Below are 17,248 nucleotides of genomic sequence, written 5' to 3' on the forward strand. Positions count from 1 at the left end.
ATACAGGAAGAATGAAGTAATAAAATATTTTCAGTGAAAATGCAGACAAAAAAGACTTAAAATATTTGTATTGATTTCAGTTTAAGATGTTATCAGAGAAAATCATTATCAGCAAGCATAGATTATTATTTAGGATATAAAAGCCTGCTACCACCAAGAATAAAACATTTTATTATAGTTCTCACACAGGAAAAGTCTGACCAGCATAAGAGCTGGAGGAATGTGCAGTATCGTGGGTTCAGCTAACAGACACACAAGAATAGATCTCTCAGGAGACCATCAATTAGAATGTGATCATAAAACTTGGTTGCTTGCCTTGTGCATAGCTCTCAACTAAGTGGAAAATACATCTTCCTCTTTCTAATCATTGTCCTCGATCTGCCAGCAATAGGCAGAAAATCTTCTTGGTAGTTGAGGTGGTATCAGATATTTCTTGTGGGAATCCAGTTAGACTTATATTGGTCCTGTGGGAAAACACTAACAAAACCCCTGCAAGTGATAAAGAGGGAATCTGTTACCTTCTGAATCCCATCCAAAGAGCATGTCATCATACTATGATAGGGAGTGTTAATTTGGTGTTTTCCAATGTAGGGATACTGGATGTGTTTGAATATATGATAGTTTGATGTAGTCAGAACTATCTTTAATTGTACATTAAGGTTAAGATGGTTGTCTTTTTTTCTAGAATTTGAGCTTTTAGAATTTGATGTGTTCTTTCTACTATTTCCTGGCACTGAGGATATTTTTTCCCTGTGGTTAACTTTCCATTGAGTGCAGAAGGTGTCGAGTTGAGAGATAGTGAAATCAACATAATTATCAGTTTTTATCTTTTGAGAAATGTCCATGTTGTTAAACATGGAGAACATATGATGAATTAACCTTTATGAGTTTTCACTCATTTGGGCTATAGCCCACATAAAGCACATGAGTATGTATCTATGGTAACAAAACATATTTTTATCTACTGAATTTGGATGTGTGGGTGACAATGAATTGCTATAAGCCATTATATTTGAGGACTCATGAATTTTTGTCCATCATTTATAAAGCTGGGTGGGTAATAAGGGGTGCACAAGAGGAGAAAATGTATTATCATTTAAAGCTGAACAAGAGGATGTGGGGGAAGCAGGCATGAAGTCCCTTTATATTTGTGTGTGTGTTTGTGTGTGTGTGTGTGTGTGTGTGTGTGTGTGTGTGTGCATGAATGGAATTAGTCTGCCTGCTCAGTGGAGGCTATGGAAATTCCTGTTGAGGTGCTTTGGTCGGTGAGGATATTTCCTTTGTATTTGTTCCTGGCAGGGGACTATGAGATATGACATACTGGATGAAGATGTGGGTGGTTCTTTCCTGGTTGAAGCTGGAAGTCTGTATGAGTAGAGGGGAAAGTCGGTTGGAGTCTAGTCTGACAAAGGATCTTGACAGCCAGGGGAGAAAATTGACAGTATATGCGCTCTCATAAAAAAAAAAGTTTAAGTGAAACCTTGACTTCCTTTATGGCCAGAAAGATAACATAAAATTCTTTATATTGGGGGACTTAATGGGGAAGCTCTCTGAATCAGAGAAAAAGTGGTTCATTCTCAGGAAAGTAATATATTATTGGTACAGTCCCTCAATCCCTCATCATGAAATAATGAATTACTCCAATTATGGACTTTTACAAAGTTTTGAGAAGCAGCAACCAAAACACAGGGAGTGCAGAGATGTGGTTTTCATCAGAATAATGTTGTCTCGATGTCCTGGGAAACCTGTTAAGCTGATAGTAAAAATGGAAGTTACTTTTGATTAGATATTGAATGTTAGAGAGGAAAAAGATTAATTTGTGTTTTTTTGCATGTTTGTTTTTTGTTTTTGTTTCTTGAAAATGAATGTCATGTTATTTTTCAAAAGTGTGCAGGTCTCCATACTGGCCATTTATAATCATGTAAGTGGGTGCAACCACCTCATTTAGAATCCATAGAGGACCATTCATATGGGTGTGGAGCCATTGCAGGATGCTCTGGATTGGTATACAGCTCTCAAAATATAGGAAAAGAATTAAAGATAAGGTGCAGTGTTGGCATTGTTCAGTCATATCTTGCAAGAGCCATGTCTTTATAGGCTAAATTGACCAAATTTAGAGCTTGAATTGCTTACGTGGACAATATTCTCTGGGATGAGGAACTTTTTTTCTGCTTTGAGAAGGTTAAAGAGAGGTTGAAGCTTTCTTGTGGGATGGGAGAACCAGGGTCCAAGTCAATTAAGGCTACCCAAAAATGTTCTGGAGTGAGATGAGTATTATCTTTGGAAGGAACATAAGGGTGGTTTTGAGCTTGTATATTGAGCTGAGGAAGATTTCTTTTCCTCAAACAGAATCTGATGTGTAGAATACATTGTAGTTTATGAGGGACTCTTTTGAATCCTTGGTAACATAGAAAAGCTATTTGCTTGTGGTTAATTTTTGAAGGGCAGTGGAAAAACCTCCCCATATTAAGATGTCATCCATATAATGATATATACTCAGTTATGTGTTTATATAAGGTTTTGATGCAGTGGCCGCAGACTCCTGAGAACAACTATGTTCATGGCAGCCATATTTATAATAATGAGAAGATGGAGAGAATCAAAGATGCCCTTCAACAGAGAAATGGATACAGAAAATGTGATACATTTACAAAATGAAGTACTACTCAGATTTCCAAAACAATGCCTTCATGAAATTCATAGGAAAATGCATGGAACTAGAATATATCATCCTGACTGAAGTAACTCAATCACAAAAAAACCACACATGGTATGTACTCAATGATAAGTGGATATCAGACCAATAGCTTGGATTACCCAACATAAAATCCATAGATCACATGAAGTTTAAGTCCTTCTTAAAAGGGGGAACAAAAATATTCATAGGATGAAATATAGAGACAAAGTTTTTAGCAGAGACAGAAGGAATGGCCAGTCAGAGCCAGTTCGACCTGGGGATCCAGCCCATATATATATACAGCCACAAAACCTAGACAATATTGAAAAAGCCAAGAAGTGCATGCTGACAGGTGCCTGATATATCTGTCTCCTAAGAGACTAAGAGAGAGGCTGAGAAATATAGAGGTGAATGCTAGCAGCACATCACTGAACTGAGAACTGTGTCCCTGTTGGAGGAATTAGAGAAAGCATTGAAGGATCAGAAGGGGCTTGGAACCTCATAAGAACAACAATACCAACCAACCAGAGCTTCCAGGGACTAAAGCACTATCCAAAGACTACAAATGAACAGATCCATGGCTCCAGCTGCATATGTAGCAGAGAATGGCTTTGTTGGGCATCATTTGGAGGGAACATCCTTGGTCATGACAAGGCTGCACCGACCAGTATATAGGAATGTCAGAGTAGGGAGGAATGAAGTGGAGTAGGTGGTTTGAGAAGGGGAACACCCTTATAGAAGAAGGGGTTGGGGATAGGATAGGGGCTTATGAACTGTAAAGGGAGTAACATTTAAAATATAAATAAAAATATCCAATAAAAACACAAATTATACAATATGATTTAGACATTAATCATTCTATACATCAACTAAGAGAACATAAACTATTAATTATTTATTAGCAATTGCAGGGGATATTTTTGAAAAATTCATTAAAAAAATACATTGCACTTTGATATCTTAGGATCTATTAAGATCTCTCTGTACAAAGGTAAAAATAACTAATAAGTTCTTTAAATCACAAATACAACATTTGCTTTTAACTTGGAAAGAATGGTCTTTGGTAAACCTAATACTATCATTCGTGTTTAGTATCTGGTTTATGGAGATGCCTCAATAATCATTAAAATTTTCCTTCTTTTATATTTACAAATTAGTAAGGGAGAGAGAAAGAATTGATTGGATTATATTAGTAAATTAAGGTCATTTAAATTATGCTGTGCTTTAAAACTAATAATGAATATTATGTTAATAAATTATGTTAAGATGTGGCAGAGTTCTATATTTGCTGAGTGTTTCTGCAAAAACTCTATCATAAAACTGAACTATAAAATTACTTGAATGCAATACGAAAAATATAAATGGGCTTTTTATCAAAATATAGAAAAATCATTTTCATGAAGACATACTTTGTAAATAATTTCCATCTTTCAATTTATTTAGAGTAATTCATATCATGTGAATAAATATCAAGTATGACAAATGCATTACTGGAATAATTTTTCCAATAATTTTACCAAGTCCCCATATTTTAGTGGAGAATAAGATTCCAATGTATTTTTAAGGGGAATGTGTAGGTGCCATTTATGGTAGAACTTTAAGTTATTCAATTGATACACAAGAAGTTTTCAAACAAAATTTCTAAATGCAACATATAATTGGAAACAGAATGTATCTGTGTTCATGTCTTCAAAATTCCCCTCTTTAGAAGTAGAAATTTGTACCTGCATTGCAGTTTCTCATAGACAAGCATATCTGTTCAGTTGTTACTTTCCCATGCGAAGACTTTTGTTCTAGATAAAACATTATAAGTTCAGTAACTCTTGTTCAATAAAATACCACTTAAAAGTATTACAAAGAATATCCAGTTCAGCCACAACTTCATGGTCAAAGGGATATGTTCAGGGATGACCACTGAATTTGAGAACTGAAGGCTGAGTAATTCAGGACTAGGCCACTATGCTAGAGCTAAAATCTGGCCAGGATTTTATGAGAAGGGGGTGGGTACCAATTTGCCTATCTTCCTACTATAACATCAGCTCATGGGATGAAGCTGTATAGTTATTACACTAGAAAACACTAGTGAAATGGAAGAGTTTGGTATAAGGAGCAGTACTACAATAGTGTTTATTATGTGTGTGTGAAAACACTTCACAATTTTATTTTGATTTAGCCAGTTCACCTTTCTACCACCAGTATGTAAGAATACTTTTTCTTCTTATTTACACCAGATATATTAAATATTTTCTTGATGAAAACCCTTCTCACATAAGTGAGATAGAGTAATGAATACCTTTCATTTTCTTCTCTCTGATGGCTAAGAATGCTGAACACTGATTCATATATGTACTGTATATTCTTGTTTTCTTTTTAGAGAATCATGTGTGTTAATTCTTTTGTCTTTTGGTATTATTATTTGGGTTAATAGGGGAGAAAACATTTCTTTTTTCTTTTTCGTGTTTTTTTTTTTTTTCGGAGCTGGGGACCGAACCCAGGGCCTTGCGCTTCCTAGGCAAGCGCTCTACCACTGAGCTAAATCCCCAACCCCTTCTTTTTTCTTTTTCTTCTTTCCTCTTTAACTTCTTCTTTCTTTCTTTCTTTCTTTCTTTCTTTCTTTCTTTCTTTCTTCCTTTCTTCCTTTCTTTCTTCCTATAATTTCTCTATTGGACTTCTCAAGAACTTTAAATGTAGTAATTGCAGGTTAAAAGATGATCACATCTGAGTGTACTGAAATAAGAAATACGATTAAAAGTATTTTAGATAGACTGAGATCTGAAAGCATAACAAATTGAAGTTAATAATATCTGGTCAGGTAAACCAGTTCTGGATACCAGTTTGACAAAAGAAAATAATGTCTAAACTTGCTTGTGACTTAAGCTCCTGGTTAACCTTAAACACATATAGAGTAAAATAATAAAGATAATTTAAGTAACAAAATAAAAATTGCAAATTTTGAAACCTCAGGTCGAAAGGTGTGATTACAACACCCTGTAATGAATTATTGAACATGATTTAAAATTTTGATGATAGGCTCCTCTCTGCAAGTATAAGAGGGTATCATTAATAATGTCAAGAATTTGTGCATGCCCATTGGATGGATTTTGAGTTGGATCACTTAATGGTTGGTCTTTCCTTCAGTCTCTGCTCCATCACTGTATTTCTTTTAGGGAGTATAAATGTTGGGTTAGAAATTTCATAGATGGGATAATATCCTTATCCCTCAACTGAGTATCCTGTCTGGATGTAGGAGGAGGCCTCTAGAAGTTCCATATTCCCACTGTTAGATCTCAACTAAGGTGAGCCAAATTGACTCCTGGGAGCTTTCCCTAGTCCAAATCTTTGGGACTACCTAGAGATTCACACACACCTACCATCAACAGCTATAGATTTCTATTCATTCTCTTAGGACGTTGCTCCTCTTTCTTGTCCCTATCCATACTTGATCCTATCTCTTCATTCCTCTCTCCCTCCAATATCCCACTCAGGTTCCCTCCATCTGCATCTTACTATAATTTGTTTCCCCTTCTAAGTGTGGTTTAAGCATTCTTGCTCAGGTTTTCCTTCTTGTTTAACAGCCTTGTATCTGTGGCATGGGTCATAGGTATTTTGTGCCTTAAGACTAATATCCATGTACCAGTATGTAGGTAAGATGCATGGCATTTTAGGTCTGGGTTATCTCATATAGGACGATGTTTTCTAATTCCATCCATCTGCCTGCAAATATCACAATGCCCTTGTTTTTAATACCTGTGTAGTATTCCATAGTGCAAATAAACCACATTTTCTGTGTCCATTCTTCATTTGAAGTATCCAGTTTCTGGCTATTACAAATAAATCTGCAATGAGCATTGTCGAGCATGTGCCCTTGTAGAGTAGTGGAGCATTAGTTGGGTATATGCCAGGGGCCTAGCATAACTGTCCTCTGAGTGGCTCTACCCAGCTGTAGACAGGAAAAGATGCAGATTCCCAGAGTCAAACATTGGAGCTTGGGGACACTAATGGAAATGTGGGAAAGGATTGAAAGCTTGGAAGGTAATGGAAACCCCACAGAAATATCAAAATAGTCAGCTAACCTGGACCCAAGGGAGCTCTCGAAGACCGAACCACCAACAAAAGAATATTCTTGTGCTCGGATATGGCAAAGACTTGATATGTCAGGGTCGGGGAATAGCCATGAAGGTCCCACCCTCTCAGAGAAGTAGAGGAGGAATAGAGGATAAGGGAGGGACTGGATGGTGAAACAGCATTTGGATGTAAATAAATTAAAAAAAAAATTGACAATGGTGGATGGCCCTATCCCTCAACTGTGGACCATGCCTATCTACTGAAGTTCATCTCTACAGATTCTATCTCCCCTTCTTTCGCTGTTTTCACTAAAGTCATTCCTGTTGGGTCCTAGGAACCTCTCACTTCCCTGGTGCCTATGACTTTATTTTGGCTCCCTCCAGTCTCCACTCACCACTGCGTCATATATTTGTTCATTTTTCTGAACCTCTGAAATCTTCTCCTCTCTCTTCCCATGATCCTGACCCCTTTTTTGAATCCATCTCTTCTTTCTCTCCCATGATTATTTTGTACTCAATTTTAAGTAGGAACAAAGCATCCACACTTTGGTATTGCTTCTTGTTAAGCTTCATATGACCAGTGGGTTTGATCAAGGGTATTCTGGACTTTTGAGTTAATATCCACTTATCAGTGAGTACGTATCATGTGTGTTTGTTTGTCTGTGTTACCTCACTCAGCATGATATTTTATACTTTCATCCATTTGCCTATGAATTTCATGCAGTCATTGTTTTTAATAGCTGAGTAATACATTGCGCAAATGTACCACATTTTCTGTATCTATTTTTCCATTGAGCAGCATTCCTGTAGTCTCCCACTACTGGCCATTATCAATAAAGCTGTTATGAACACAGTGGAACATATGTCCTTGTTCTATGTTGTAGTAACATTTGGGTATAGGTCCAGTAGTGGTATAGATGGGTCTTCAGGTAAAAGTATTTCCAATTTTTTCAGCAACTGACAGATTGATTTCTAAAGTGCTTTTACCAGTGTGCAGTTCAATCAGCAATGGAAGAGTGTTCCTCTTTCTCCAAATCCTAACCAGCATCTGCCGTTACTTGAGTTTTTGTTTTGAACCATTCTGATTGGTGTGAGAAAGAATCTTAGGGTCATTTTGTTTTGAATTTCTCTGATGACTAAGGATGTTGAACATTTCTTCTCTCCCCACTTTTTTATTAATCAATCCTTCATTTACATCTCAAATAAGATCACACTATCTGGTTACCACTCCACACAACCCTCTCCCCCAACCTTCCTCTCCTATCCCCTTTGTCTCTAAGGTTGCTCTCCCAAACCCTATCCTCTGCTACCCCACCCCTCCAGCATCTTCCTATGCTGGGTCATCAAACCTCCACTGGACCAATGGCCTCCTCTCCAATTGAGGTCATACCAGGCCATCTTCTTCTACATAGATATCTGGAGCCATGAATCCCTCCCTGTACACCTTTTGTTTTTGGTCTAGTTGCTTGGATCCATTGTTGTCTGGCCTTTTAATGTTATTCCTATGGAGTTGCAATTCCCCTTTGATCCTCCAGTCCTTCTACCTGCTTTCCAAAATGGTCCATGTGTTAAGTCTGATGATTGGCTCTAAGCATCCACATCTGCCATGATTAGTTGCTGGGTAAACCTCCCAAGGAGCAGCCACACAAGGTTCCTGTTAGCAGGTGCCTCTTGTTAATGGCAAGACTGTTCAGTTTGGTGTCTGTAGAAAGGATGAATCCCCAGATGTGGCAGATGGCCCTGCATTCAGTCTATGTTCCATTTTTTAGTAGTTGTTCTTTCTTTGACAACAACCTTTCTGGGTTAAAAACTTTTAAGTGTGTGTGTGGTCTTATTCTTTGACCATTCACCTTACCTATCTATTGCAGATCATCTCTACAATTTCCATCTCCCATTCTCTGATAAAATCATCCCCACTAGGGCCTGGGAGCCTTATATTTCCCTGGCATTTGGGACCCTCCAGTGACTGTACATAATTCCTCATAACTTACCCTAGACATATTTTTATTCTGTTTCCTTACACTCTGTACCTCTCTCCTTTCTGCTCCAATACCTGATATTGCTCCCTTATTTCCACCCCTACCTCTACCCCTCACAGACTCACTCTTCCTCAATCTCCCACTATCATCAACTTTTTTTTCCTAAATGCAATACTAAAACATCCATACCCTGGTCTTCCTTCCTCCTAAGTTCCGTATTGTCTCAAGTTTGTATCATGGGCATTGTGAGTTTTCAGGCTTATTCCTATTTTTAAGTCATTACATATTATGTGTCTTCTTTTATGTCAGGGTTAGCTATGTCAGGATGATATTTTCTAGTTCAATCCACTTGCCTGCAAATTTCATGAAGTCATTGATTCTCATAGCTGACTAGTATTCCATTATTCATATGTACCACAGTTTTTATATTCCTTCCTTTACCAAGGGACTTCTGAATTGTTTTTAGGCTCTGGCTATGAGAAATAGGGCTATTATGAACAGAGTGGAACATATGTCCTTGTTATATGTTGGATCATCATTTCAGAATAGGTGTAGCAGTGCTATAGCTGTGTCTTCAGGAATAACTGTTTCCAACTTTCTCAGGAACAGCCAGACTGTTTTCCAGAGTGGTTGTACCAGATTACAGTCCCACCAGCAATGAAGGAGTGTTATTCTTTCTCTACATCCTGTCCAGCAGAGGCTCTTATATGAGTTTTTGTCCTGAGACATTTTGAATGGTGTGAGGTGAATGTCAGGGTCATTTTTATTTGCATTTTCCTGATGACTAATGATACTAAACTTTATGTCAAGTGCTTCTCAGTCATGTGACATTCTACAGTTGAAAATTATCTTTTTAGATCTGTAATTTAGTGGTAAACTTTTAATTTTTAGTTTTCTGAAGTCTAGCTTGTTGAGTTCTTTATGCATTTTAGATAATAGCCCTCTATCTGATGTAGAGTTAGTAAAATTATTTTCCCAATCTCTCCTTTGCCATTTTTGTCCTATTGATATTGCCATTTGTCTTACAGATGCTCTTCAATTATATGATGGCCCATATTTTGTTTTATTTAATGGATATTTTATATTTACATTTCAAATGTTTTCCCCTTTTCAGGTTTCCCATCCAAAAAACCCCTATCCAATTCCCACTTCCCCTTCTTCTATGAGGGTGTTCTACCATTCAACTACCCATCCCTTCCTTACTTCCCTGTCTGGCATTCCCCTAAACTGGCAGCCTAGGCATTCCCCAGACTAGGCAGAACCATGGTTTTCTCCTCCCCTTGGTGCCCAACAAGGTCATCCTCTGCTACGTATGCAACTGGAGTCATGGGTTTGTCCATGTGTACTCTTGGGGCGTGGTTTAGTCCCTGGAAGTTCTGGTTGGTTGACATTGCTGTTCTTATGTGATTACAAACCCCTTCAACTCCATCAATCCTTTCTCCAATGCCAATGTGGACCTCATTCTCAGCTGATTGGCTTGCAGATCACATTCAGCTCTGCATTTGTCATGTTCTGGCAGAGCCTCTCTGGACACAGTTATATTAGGCTCCAGTCTGCATGTACTGCTTGGCATCAGCAACATTATCTGGGGTTGGTGGCTGTGTGTACATGGGCTGGATCCTCATGTGGGGCCGTCTCTCAATGGCCATTCCTTCAGGCTCTGCTTTACACTTTGTCTCCCTATCTCCTCCTTTGAATATTTTCTTAGACCTTCTAAAAAGGACTGAGTGTCCGCACTTAGCTCATGTCTATTTTTAATCTTGGCTGAGAAAAATATTAAGGAAACAAAAGACACAAATCATATGAAATATCTTGATAAGATTGTAACCAAGGAAGTGCATGACAAGAACTTCAAGTTCCTGAAGAAATAAATTGAAGAGGATTTCAGATCATTGAAAGTTCATTCATGTTGATTGATTGGCAGAATTAATATAGTAAATATGATCATCTTACTAAAAACAATCTATAGATACAATGCAATCCCCAACAAAATTCCAACTCAGTTCTTCATAAAGTTAGAGAGAGCAATTCTCAAATTCATGTGGAGTAGCAAAAAAAATGCAGAATCATCATCCCTGACCTTTTATTCTCTGGAGTATAATATTGAGTTTCTCGTATATTTTGGACATTATCCGTCTACATGATGTAGGGTTGCTAAAGATCTATTCCCAACCTGTAGGTCACTGTTTTGCCTTATTGACAGTATTTTTCCTTACAGAATCTTTTCAATTTATTAAGTTTCATTTGTCATTTTCTACAGATTCATTCATTATACACATTGATACATCATGACTTTTTCAGTGGTGAGACATCTCAGCTGTAAGAAGGACTTTTGAATACATCTCTTGAGATGTATGTAATCTCCTCTCTACAAAATACTACTGGTGGATGTTCTGAATAATCCCAAAAGCACATTCTCTGAGAGAATGCATCAGTATTTAGAATTACTATTCACATTAGAGCCAGGCTGGACAAAGCTTGGAGAATATATAGTCTATTATATTTAATTTATTAATTAATTTAATTTAATTATATTATATTTAAGCCCATACATTTTCGCTCAAAAGAATAGGAAACCTTGTGTTTCAGTCAATGTTTTATAATTGTAAAGAAACACCATGCAATGTCAAGTCATACAAGGGAAAATAATTAAAGCTGACTTTCAGTTCAGACATTTAGGTCATTATCTTCATGTCAGGAAGCATGAAAGCGTGAAGACAGACATGGTGTTGGAGAGGCAGTTAGAGCTCTTATCTCAGTCAGCAGGCATCAGGGGCAGAGAGTCACTGTGGGCTTAACTTGGGTATCTGATATCTTAAATTCCTTACTCATTGACAATCTCACTCCAATTGGGTCACACCTACTCCACCAATGATTTATCTCTGAATAATAGTGCTTGCTATGAGCCTCTAAAGAGCCATTTTCATTCAGGCTATCATACCTGATCACAAAGTTATATTAGTGACAAGACTCTGGAAGTACATATGTCTCACAAACTTTTAAATATATGACAAACTTTATTTGAAAGTGGTGCCGGATTGATGAGAAACCACTAAAATTTAATGGATTTTTAAAAAAAAATTATTAGATATATTTCTTTACTTACATTACAAATGTTATTTCCCGGGTTGGGGATTTAGCTCAGTGGTAGAGCGCTTGCCTAGGAAGCGCAAGGCCCTGGGTTCGGTCCCCAGCTCCGAAAAAAAGAACCAAAAAAAAAAAAAAAAAAAAAAAAAAAAACAAAAAAAACAAATGTTATTTCCCTTCTTGGTTTCCTGTCCGTTAGCCCTCATCACCTCTCTTCACCCTCCCCCTTATGGGTATTCCCCTCACCATATACACTTTACTGCTCCCCCATATTCCGCTGCACTGGGGGTCCATCCTTGGAAGGACCAAAGTCTTCCCAATCCACTGGTGCCCCAACAAGGCTATTCTCTGCTACATATGCAGTTGGAGCCGTGGGTCAGTTCATGTACAGTCTTTCAGTAGTGGTTTAGTCCTCAGAAGTTGATTGGCATTTTGTGGGGTTGCAAGCTCCTTCAACTCTTTCAGTCCTTCCTCTAATTCCCCCCAGAGAGGGTCGTGTTCTCAGTTTGGTGGTTTACTGCCAGCATTGACCTCTGTATTGGACATGCCCTGAATGTGTCTCTCAGGAGAGATCTGTATCCTTTCCCATTCAGGATTTCTTAAAGAAGGTTGTTTTTGCTTCAAGAAAGTGGAGACACATTTCTAAGGACACTCTGTTGTCCAGAACTTGACTGAAGGAGATATACTTTGTCTCTGAAAGGCATTAGATTGTAGAAAAAGAATTGAAATTTCATCTATTAGAAAGATTCAGCAGATGAAGAAATAACTTGTTACCTCTACAGTTAACTGATTCCTGATTAAAAATCAGAGTTGCTGGTAAGGCCATTTTATCAAATCCACAAGAATAATGGAGGAGATATGACTCTTTTATCCTTAAAAAACTATTTTGATTTCATATAATATTTTACCTATATTAATGTCTGTGTGAGAATATCTGATTCCCTAAAACTGGAGCTACAGAGAATTGTGACAAGCCATGCAGGTGCTGGGAATACTCTTATCCTCTGGAAGGGCAGCTAGTGCTCTCAGCCACTGAATTAACTCTCTAACTCTGAAGTTTGTTGTCTTGATAAGTACATATTGGTAATCACAATTTTTTCTTTGCAACTTACAACTACCTTCATATGGTCTCTCTTAGACCTTAGTGCTCTTGCTTAAAGAATAAGATGTCAGACCTCTTCTAGTGGAATCTACCTATATCTCTACTATTAATGCATAATACAGTGTGAAACAGAGCAGATACAGATGTTTTTGGATCAGACAGAGAGATTGTGAGGTTTGAGTTATAAACCTGTCTGAAAAATGTTTTATGTGTTCCATTCTGGTATCTGTACATAAAGAACTATTCCTTCCCACCGAGAATTGAATTGTGACCCATAGTTCAATTTTTCATAGATCCGACTTCCCTTGTGAACTGTATAGTGATTCTGAGCAGGTACAATGAGCCCATCTTGCCTCCCTCATGATTTTTTATGACAGTGCATCAGAAACTAGCACAAAACATGGTACACATTTTCCCATCTATAACAGTGATTAGTAGGGGATACCACACTGTGATACCACCTAGGAACTCCTGGCATTTTTTTTTTCTGAAAAGTTGCCCAGGGTACTGAGACCCAACAATACTTATCATGTAGCAATAACTAATTCATGACATTATTATTGTCCAGTGACAATAAGGATCTAATTTGCCTTTCAGTGACATCATTTAGTGATTCTATTAAAAAATTAAACTTCTCCAGTGTTTTAACTTTGAAAACTCACATGTCAATTATACTAGGAACTCTGAAGATATTGATGTAAAACATGAAGTCCATAAAGGCTTTTGGAATTGCCTCATGCACAGCTAATTTTCTTCTACTGATGTACATTACTTCTTGAAACTAGGTGGATCTATAGTGCCTCCTGCTGGTCTTGAATATCTCCATACTCAAGTATGTCTACGGTTTCATATACAGTCTCTAACTATGTTTTTTTTTTTCTGCTAATAAACTTCAGTGACCTGAACTGTAGAGAAATTATGCTGTTCACTTTCAACTTGGCAATAATGACAGGACCTTTCAATCTGTTTTCCTTTTCTACATAAATCTGTGAATTTTCTCTATCTGTTGTTCGATATAGCAATACGAGTAATCAATGATGGTGGAGTAAGTATTCAGACACAGACAAGTGCCACAGTCTGTAAAACTGGATTGTTTCCTGCAGCTGCATTTAGAGCATAAAACTTACACAAACAGCATTAATGCAAATCAAAATAGGATATTCATGAAACAATCCACACCTCTATAAATTACTTTCACAGTTGAGAAGAAATCAGAATGTAAGACAAATTTGATTATGCTTCAATGTATTTGCTAACTTAGCAATTCTATCATGAACAGACTATACATTTATAGAAAACTGAGTGTGGATTGTTCTTTGCCATGTATCTTTCTGAATGTAAGTTTCTGGTTGTGATGTCAGGCAGCTCTCTTCTATTTATGAATCTAATTTGTGGCAGTCAATCCCGTCTATTTTCAGGGCTTGTCATGCCTGCTGAATAATTTCAGAGACTTTAGAGAAATTGAGTGGTAGCTGTATAGTAGCATAACAGAATTTCAGCTCAGAGAGCACGTTTTGGCTGTGGTGTTTGTCTGCTAAGAAACTTCAACCAACCTCTCTGAAGAACGATCAACCAGAACTCCTCATATTTTTCCAAAATATTCAAATAAAGACCTTTTTTGTGTTTTACATTTTCACTGTATCTTACCACTGACTACCTGCAAGTATTCTCTTATTGGCAAACATGTATATTATTTATCTAAAATTACATTTGTTTTGAGGCACCAAAACTATCTGATTGCAGGCACAGGTGTCTGTAGTTGTCTGTTATTTTTGAGGCTGTCCTGTACTGAGGATAGGCCCAATGCAATAAGACAATTAATTTCACCAAGAGCTCTGAGTCCAGGAAGTTAAAAAGAAAGGGCTCCAAAATGACCTCTCCTAATCATGAATACCTATGTTCCAAATTCAAGGACACCTACATTCATAAAAGAAACCTTACTAAAACTCAAAGCACACATTGCACCTCAAACAATAATGGTGGGAGAATTCAGACTACCACTCTAAGCAATTGACAGATCATGGAAACAGAAAGTAAACAGAGACAAAAGAGTAATACAAGTTATGAACAAAATGGATTTAACAGACATCTACAGAACATTTCATCTTAAAATCAAAGAATATAACTTCTTCTCAGCACTTCATTTTATTTACTCAAAAAATGACTATATAATCAGTCACAAAAAAACATGTCACCAGGTACAAGAAGATTGAAATAATCCCATGGATCCTATGATATCACCATGGACTAAGGCTGGTCTTCAATAACAACAAAAACGACGAAAAGCCCACATAGATCTGGAAGTTGAACAACACTCCACTCAATAATAACTTGATCAAAAAAGAAATAAAGAAAGAAATTAAAGACTGTTTTAGAATTTAATGACAATGAAGGCACAAGATATGCAAAATTTTGTGACAAAATGAAAACCTGTACTAAGAGGAAAACTCTTAGCTCTGAGTGACTCCAAAAGAAAACTGGAGAGAGCATATGCTAGCAACATGACAGAATACCTAAAAAAGCTCCAGAAAAAAATGAAGCAAATTAATTCAAAGGAGTAGATGGCAAGAAATAATAAACTCAGGGCTGAAATCAACCAAGTAGAAACAAAAATAACCACACAAACAATCAAGAGAACCAGGAGCTGGTTCTTTGAGAAAATCAACAATATACACAAACCCTTAGCCAGACTGACTGGAGAACAAAGGGTGAGTATCCAAATGAACACAATAAGGAATAAAAAGGGGGTGTAACAACAGAATCTGAGGGAATTAAAGAAATCAGATCCTACTAGGAAAGCCTACATTCGAAAACATCAAAAATATTCTGGACAGATACCAGGTAACAAACTTATATCAGGATCAGATAAACCATCTAAACAGTTCCACAACTGCTAAAGAAATAGAAGCATTCATTAAAACCTGCCCAACCAAAAAAAAAAAAAATCCAGGACCAGATGTGTTAAGTGGAGAATTCTATCAGACCTTCATAGAAGACCTAATGTCAATACTGTCAAAACTATGCCACAGAATAGAAACAGAAAAAAAATCCCCAAATCCTTCTATGAAGCCACACTTACACTTAAACCACCCAAAGACCCAACAAATAAAGACAACTTCAGAACAATTTCCCTTATATTTGTCAACACAAAAATAATCAATAAAACTGTTGCAAACCTAAGCCAAGAACACATCAAAACAATTATCCATCATGATTATCCCAAGGATAGAGGGATGGTTCTATGTTGAAATCCATCAACATAATCCACTATGAAAACAACCTCAAAGGATGAAACAATCTTTAAACATGATCATCTCATTAGATACTGAGAAAACATTTGACAAAATTTAACAATCCTTCCTTGTAAAAGTCTCAGAAATATCAGGAATTCAAGTCACATAAATAAACATAGTAAAAACAATGTACAGCAAACCAGTAGACAAAATCAATCTAAATGGAAACGCAGATCTGCCTGCCTGTCTATACACCAATATCATATACTTTTATAAACATTGCTCTGTAATACAGCTAGAGGTCAGTGATGTTGTTTGCCCTCTAAGTTCTTTTATTGCTCTGGATATTTTTTTCCTATCCTCGGTTTTTGGTTATTCCAAATGTATTTGCAAATTGCTCATTCTAACTCTATGAAGAATTGAATGTGAATTTTGATAGGGAGTGCATTGAATGCCAGGATTGTGTTTGATAAGATGGACATTTTTACAATTTTAATCCTACCAATACTTGACCATGGGATATCTTTCCATCTTCTGATACCTTCTTCATTTTCTTTCTTCAGAGTCTTAAAGTTCTTCACATACAGATCTTTCACTAGCTTGGTTAGAGTCACAGAGAGTTATTTTGTATTTTTGTGGCTATTGTGCAGGTTGTAGTTTTTCTACATTCTTTGTCAATCTGTTTATCCTTTGAGGAGAGGAAGGCTACTGATTTATTTGAGTTAATTTTGTATCCAGAAACTTTGTTGAAGTTGTTTTTCAGGCTTCATAGTGCTCTGATGGAACCTTTGTGGTCACTTAAATATACTATCATTTCATCTGCAAATATTGATATTTTGACTTCTCCCTTTCCAAATTGTATCCCTTTAACTCCCCTTTGAGATCTGATTGCTCTGGCTAGGGCATAGAGTACTTTACTGAATAAGTACGAACAGAGTTTGCAGTCTTCTCTAGTTCCTGATTTTACGGGATTGGTTCAAGTTTCTCTCCATTTAGCTTGATGTTGGTCACTGGTTTGCTGTATATTGCTTTTATTATGCTTAGGTATAGGCCTTGAATTTCTGATCTTTCCAGAACTTTTGTCACGAACTGGTTTAATTTTTTTC

The sequence above is a fragment of the Rattus norvegicus genome, chromosome 6 (assembly GCF_021556685.1).
Source record: "Rattus norvegicus strain SHRSP/BbbUtx chromosome 6, alternate assembly SHRSP_T2T, whole genome shotgun sequence".
NCBI classification, from domain to species: Eukaryota; Metazoa; Chordata; class Mammalia; order Rodentia; family Muridae; genus Rattus; species Rattus norvegicus.